General features: G+C 31.5%; 1 pseudogene; it reads left to right on the plus strand.

The window, feature by feature from the left end:
• Nucleotides 1-300: 300 nt before the first annotated feature.
• LOC111088081 overlaps nucleotides 301-7,470 on the plus strand; it is a 51,607-nt pseudogene continuing 44,437 nt past the window's right edge.

The following is a 7,470-nucleotide window of genomic DNA, read 5'->3' on the forward strand; positions in this document are numbered from 1 at the left end:
TCGAGATAAAAAACAAACAAACAACGAGAAACAATTAAATCCATTAAGGGATTTGTTACGTCACAAAAAGTATGAAAAATCATTTTATCAGGCTTTATCGCTGTTAATGTATATGTTATGAGCGTACAAAGTCAGACTTAGCACATATAGATAAAGCTATTTACTATAAACCACAGCTGGAAAACGCTATTAGCTTATGTCTGAAGTAGTAAATAATTACAAAATTTTAATTTCTGAATGCTCGTTTGTATGTGTGTATAGATATATTGCTTTACTTGTTTGGCTTAAAATATAAATTCCCACATTCTCGGAAGAAAGCAATCCAATAATCTCTGTATTAAACTTTGTTCGAAAGTTATCAAATGATAAACAACAATAAACCATGATTTATCTTGTATGGGCTGTTTTAATCATATATTTCTTGTAGTACAGACGATGAGTTGGAAAAGTGAACAACTCCAAAGACCATGTTGCTCAATCAACAGACCTAAAGCCTCAAGTGACCCATTGGTAAATCAATACATGCATAGTTTAAGTAATTAAATAGCTATATATACATAAGTTAGAGTTCAAACTTTTTTTTACTACTGATTATAAAAATTATTCGATGTTTGTTTCTTGTTGTTTTATGTATTTACATGAAGTTTTATTTTCTATTCAACATAAATTAATTCTTTAATTAAATCGCTTTTCACGCATCTGTTCACGAGAATAGATTTCTACAGTCACAGATTTAATGTAGTGTTACGTATTAACCATTTTTTCACCTTATCAGAGTATAATAAATACAATCTGGCAAACTTAAAAAATTTATTCATTGATCATTCGATTTTTTTTTTCAGTTTTAATGTACTTACTACAGATAAATGCATATGATAACTGAAAAAACATATCGAAAGTGACAGCTTCTATTTTCAGAAGCGTTCAACTTTTTTTGACTTCTAAATTTACCGCTCAGTTTCAGAAATCAGCCTTATTATTAGTCCCAAGGTGGAACAGCAGTAAGTCTACAGATTTACAACACAAAAATCAGGAGTTCTACTTCTCTCGGTGGACACAGCAGATAGTCTGATGTGACTTTGTTATAAAACACACATACATACACCTTATTATTATGCCCTTATGTTCAGGATATAATTGATTATCGCTTTGGAAAACAACGAACGACGTAAAACATCAGTTTATGTAAGCAATTTTGCATCTTTCTTATGAAAAATAGGACTGTAATTCTTGCAGATTCATAAAAATATGTTTCAAAGATTACCAAAGTCATGCATGTATAAAAACATTCATTTTATTATACAATTATATGAACACTTTTATTTCAATAAACTACTAGCTATTTCAACACAATATTACATAAAACAAAATTATTTGTATAAAATAAGTATCACCTCTATACTAGATAACCTACACTTGCCACCCAGTGGCACAGCAGTAAGTCTGAAGACTTATAACATTAAAAAACCAGCTTCCAATACCCGTGGTGGGTATAACACAGATAGCCCATTCTGTAGCTTTATGTTTAATAATAAACAAATAATCCTGCGCTCAGATACTAAAGACGATTGAAAGATAATCTCTCAGAATTTAATTTTTAATTAATTAATAATGTTTTTAATTTCTCATAATATTCAAATTAATTTCGAGTGATTTTGGGAATACAATAGTTAACCTGGATTAAATTTAATACATTGATCAGCTTTAAAGTAGAAATGTTTTTAATCAATTAAAACTACTGAAACGTCGAAATTTGATTGCTTAAAAACACACTTCTACTTCAAAGATGATCGCGATATTAATATTAATCATCCAATGGAATACTCGTTTCTTAATATCAACTTGAATTAATTTACTTGTTTTTTTAAAATTATATACCAGATCGTTAATGCTAAGATAGGCTTTGATTTGTTTGTTCTGTTGTTGTAGTGTCGAACAGGCATTTGTGTCTTAAACTCCACTTCTTTATACTAAAAGCACAATATCTTCTTATTTACATTGGGAACTTAGTGTGAAAATTACAGATACATAATAGCAATAAATAATTGAATAAATTAAAATAAATTGCTAAATAAATAACTAGATAATATATGTATATATATGTACAAATACAAAATAGCAGAGGCTGCTAGCTACCGGCTGCCTCCTTGCGATCAGTGGCTTGATATTAGGGACCATCATATCTAAGCTCAGCACTAACAACGTGCTATGCAGGACTCCGGTGCTAAAAACTCTGCTAACAGGTAACTATAACCATAATTTCTTATAGCTATATATAGTGCAAGCGTTTCTGCAAAAATATTATTATAATAATGACTCATTTCCGTGATAATTCCCTTTTTTATTTTTTAATAAAGTCTTTATGCAAGAAGAGTGAAATTTGGCTTAAAATCGCTTATTTCACGATGTTAGAAAAACACGTAGGTTCAAGAAGTCTTGGTAGAAATGGATAAAAACCTATAACCCGAGCGCTTTCGAATGGTGGATTTTTCTTCTTTAGGGGCAAACTGTCTTGTTTTTGTTTAGATCCTGATCCTTAAAATGACTTTGCAATAGTTTTCCAAAAAACTGTTTCACAATTAATTTCGATCAGTACCTTTATGCTTACTAACTCGGGAAGCTAGCGAGAATATTTAAATAGTTATGGTAGTCTACTGAAAATGGTTTATAGTGATGTTTATAGAAAACAGCAATCCACGTATGTGGCATTACATCTTTAGAAGAAGGGGGAATTTCATAAATTATTTATAAAAAAAAAAGATAATTCAAATAACTGTTTATAGTTGTCTCCAAATTTCTTATCATTTTAGCACACAAAAATTACTACATATTTTTTTGTTTACTTGTTTTTACTTCAAATTGGTAGGTAATACGTGATGAAAATAGACTCCAAAACGGGATTGAAAGACAGAGCCAACGACTTATATCGACCTCGGGGGAATCGTTCTTGAAAAGATTTGTCGAAGGTGAAGTTAGCATGAACCAAAAAAGATCAAGTCTCTGTAACAGCCAACCATGTTGTATTTCAGGAGATCATTTCTTAAGTGTAGATGACCAATATTTCCTTTATCGAAGTTTGAGCAATGAAAGTCTCATTCATGTTGATGTAAGCTGGCTTTACATGTGGTTATATAGTTAGCGCACATTATCTGTCCCAATTATTAGTAAAATTATATCAGTATTGTATTAAAAACTTATAATATTTCACATCTGATACGTACTTTCCTAGACTATAAAATACTACTTTTGTAGAAGATAAATAGCGTATTAACTGGATATCGATCCAAGGTATTTCATAGTCATATTTTGCTTTTCCTGAGTGAACAAATCAAGCACTGTGATAATGAAGAATGAAGAGACCCGTATGTGTATGTTTATTACACTTACACAATAAAAGTCTGATACTTTCGTGATATATGTATAAACCATTATTAAAAAGTATACAGTCAACATAGTTTCAAAAGCTAATTATTAGCTTGAGATGTATATTTATTTTTTGTTAAAAGTAAAACCTATTAATTGCCACAACACTTACACGTGACTTCATCTTCCGACTGCCAACTCGTAATTGAGACATATACTTAATGAACACGTGTTGTGGACTTTAATTACAACATCTGATTCTTATACATCATAGACACGTGCTTGACATTGAAAACGTTAGAAAGTTAGTGTACTTTACCCTACTAAATAAAACAACAACTAAAAATACTGACTGTGATTGTGTTTGAAATACAAAAAAGTCAACCTCTTAACTGCGGCAGCATTTTCTGTAAGGAACCCCTTTTTTTTAGTAATTTTGTTACAATCGTGTATTTGTTTGAATCTTATAAACTTTTGCGTATATAAAATACATTTTATATTTAAAAGTTTGAAATTAATGTTTATTGCAGTTTTATCAAATTTGATTTAGGTCGATCTTGATACAATTAGAGAATAAACTGTATACGGTAGACTTACATTATGGACTTTCTACAGAAATATCGTTAAGTTATCTATATATCTACTTTACATAAACACCTTGAAACGGTTAGAAAATATCTAAGATAACAAAATTGTTAAAAACTGGACATATCTTAATAATAATAAAAAACGACTATAAATATTTAAGAAGGAGTTTACCTTAGTGTCCATAATCCTTACTGTTGACATCAAGTAAACATTTATACACTTTATTGTCAATGCTTTTTTATTGTTGTTGTTGTTAATACTTCGCAGATTTACGATATCGAAGGGAGTAAATCAAGGATCGCCACAACACAAATTCTAAGAAAGTGCAAATACGTGATCCTGAAACCGTACAAGTTACTTTTACTGTTTGTAAGTATTTAGAAGTTTCATTATACTCTGTGTTTTATGAGAACCGAAAAAGCACATATATATTTGTTGTAATTTTCATAACCCGAAACTTCAAGTTTCCTTTAAAATTTGGAAGCAAAGCATTCTACAAACAGTTTTGTATACATAATAATATATAATTTTTAATTAGTTTTAATACTTCAGTACATAAGTGAATAGTGCTTGATTTATTTTATACTACTGTTCGAGAAATAGTATTCTACAGATAATATAAAAATCGGAAAAATGAAACAGAGAACTGTGGTGGCCTCATGATGACCTCAATCCTGTCATACATTAGAGTAAAGGGGCAAACAGATAACTTGATATCCAGCCTATAATTAATTATAAAGTACCATACAAACCAAGAAACGTTTAATTAAACATCGAAACATTCATCACAGCAAGAAGTTAATTTTGCAACTGTATTTTGTTTTTGGTCATTTGATTTTAGCCCTAACCTGAAATTTAATCAGCTTCCTAGTAGCTCAGTGGTAAGTCTGTCGGCTAAAAACTGGATTTCGATACTCGTGGTGGGCACAGCATAGATAGTCCATTGTGTAGCTTTCGGCTTAAAAACAAACAAAAATTTGATTTTAATGTTAAGATTATTTTTCATCTATTGTGAATAGTATTTATTTACTTGATATTAATTGCTCGGTATAACGAATGATGAGGTAAAAGTTTCCACGCTGCTGATCCTGAGCCTGACTTTTTACCTCAAATACACTGAGCAGGTACATAACAGAATCAAAAATAAATTAATAAACATGAGATTAGATTTTCAACTTAAAAAATTTGATGAAAAAAGACAAAGAATTCCAAAAACCTTCTTCGCCTACTTTTATACACTAAAGCAATGCTTTCGATCTGCAACAAACTTTAAAAATCATAGACAAGTTTGGATTCTCTACTTATGTCGTCAAGTTCTCTAATATATTTATGTCAGCTAAAAGACTGCTGCCAAAGTAGCAAGAAAGTCCTTTGAGTGGTTTAAACTCGATAGAGCATCCGATAAGGGTGCATTATCTCTATCTCAGCTTTTTTTAACCAGAGCATTTTATGAGGGAAATTGTGAATGGTTCAAACTGAGTGTTTCCATCTTATCTGATCACACAATATTGCTGGTCAATTCTTCAACACCATTAGATGTTGTAAAGGAAAGCAATGATATATTAGGTTTGATCTTGGATACTAAAAAGATCCATTTTCTAGTAATACCTGGAGTAAGGTCATAGCAGAATATAAGTGTAGCGATATATTAGATGCAGAATTTTCATGACTAGTGTGTACTACAGAATCTCTGTCTGTACCGTAGAGAGAAGTGACAACAACAGGCTTTTCAAGACTCTGACTTAGTGTATTGAAATATATAGAAATAAAGTGTGGACACTAAAGAAAGTGGATTACTGGAGAACTGAGGTATAGAGCCACAGATAGTTCTTCAGAACATCCTGCTTGGAGTGCAATAAGTTTGTTTTTAACGATCTGTGGTTTAGTAATTGCAAATAGAATGATGAAATACGTTGGCCATATCACAAGATGGAGAAGAAACACGATAGAAATAATTGATCTTGAAAGGCATAGTATCAGGTAAGAAGTCCTTTAGAATTAAAAAGACTGAATAGCGAGAGAACATAAAGGATTAGTTGGTAGTCGTGAGGAATACAAATAAAAAGATCAAGATAGAAATCTGTAATGTCACTCTGTTAATGCTGCCGCTTACTGCTAGACATGGTACCTTCAAAATTTTCTTCAGCTATACAAGCCTCCAAATGGTTCGAGTTCAGTTCATATTTCCCGACAAAAAAAAAGTTTATGCATTTGCATGCTTTTTCTTTCTTTCTTTAGCCCCCCAGTGGCACAGCTGAATGTCTGCGGACTTACAACGCTAGAATCCGGGTTTCGATACCCGTGGTTGGCAGAGCACAGATAGCGCTTTGTATAGATTTGTGCTTAACTTCAAACAAACATGCTTTTTTCCTCAAGTTCTTTATCTTCGCGTGCTTTGTTGTTCCAAAGATGTTTTAGTGGTCGGTGATGATTTATTTTGATAGTGTAACGAGCTTGCTTCGCCTGTGGTAGTTTGAAAACGATATTTCTATCTTTATTACGAGCTGTTACTTTTTTTTTATGTAGTCACATTCCACTATATTTCTTGCTTATGATTTTTATGCTTTCCATTGTTTACATTTGTAAAACAAACAATGTTTAAAGCCGTGTATTATGAAGATGTTCGCGTGTTACTTTTTTGTTTTTTACGGACTAGCGATACTAAACTTGGTGAAATTAAAACTGTATTAGCGACAAGTTAATGTTTGTTTAGTGCAAAAAATTGTATTTATGACAGACTGAGTATGCTGTCTACTTTTATGTTATGTTTACATAAGTTTCAAATTAAATCTATAAAAATATATAGTATTAAACACAAACATAATAATGTACAAGCTCAATGAATTAAGTCTATTACAGTGATATTATTAAAATGCCATTTAAAATTCCTTTTTTTCCTTTTTTATGAACAGACTGGTTGGCGTTCTTTCGCTAAAGAGAGACCGACAACATATCCACTTTTCTGGAAGTTTTTGAATATCTGTTACCCAGCCCTTGTCGCTCTTCTAATTCTTTATTTTGACGTGTTCCAGGCAATGACTTGTCACGGGAAACTCAATATAAAAACGGATACCAAAGTAAAAACCTTGTTATCAATAAGTTTAGATGATATTTTATTTCTGTATTTTGAGTGTGTCTATTTAGAATAAGCTATATTAAGGTAGTCTAAATGAAGGCAAAAACAAATATATGAAGATGATTACAGAAGTTCATAAAACACGCATTTCATGAGGAAAATAAACTTTAAGTTACAATAGAAAATGTAAAAGAAAGTAGCTTATCATCCATGCTACAGCACTGGTTATTTAAAAAAGGTTAAATAATACGTACTATTGTTGCGTCAGCGAGGTCACGTGACTAGTGTCACGCCACCCGTTTTCTAGAACTATCCTGTTCCTTCGGGAGTGCTCTAGCATTTGCTAGATTGGGGGTGGTCTGGTATATATAAGATGGTCACGGCGTGACGTGACAATGAGTGTAGGTAATGAGTAATTGAACTGCAGTCAGAGAGAGACGTAT

This window comes from Limulus polyphemus, unplaced genomic scaffold, assembly GCF_000517525.1.
Source record: "Limulus polyphemus unplaced genomic scaffold, Limulus_polyphemus-2.1.2 Scaffold3093, whole genome shotgun sequence".
NCBI classification, from domain to species: domain Eukaryota; kingdom Metazoa; phylum Arthropoda; class Merostomata; order Xiphosura; family Limulidae; genus Limulus; species Limulus polyphemus.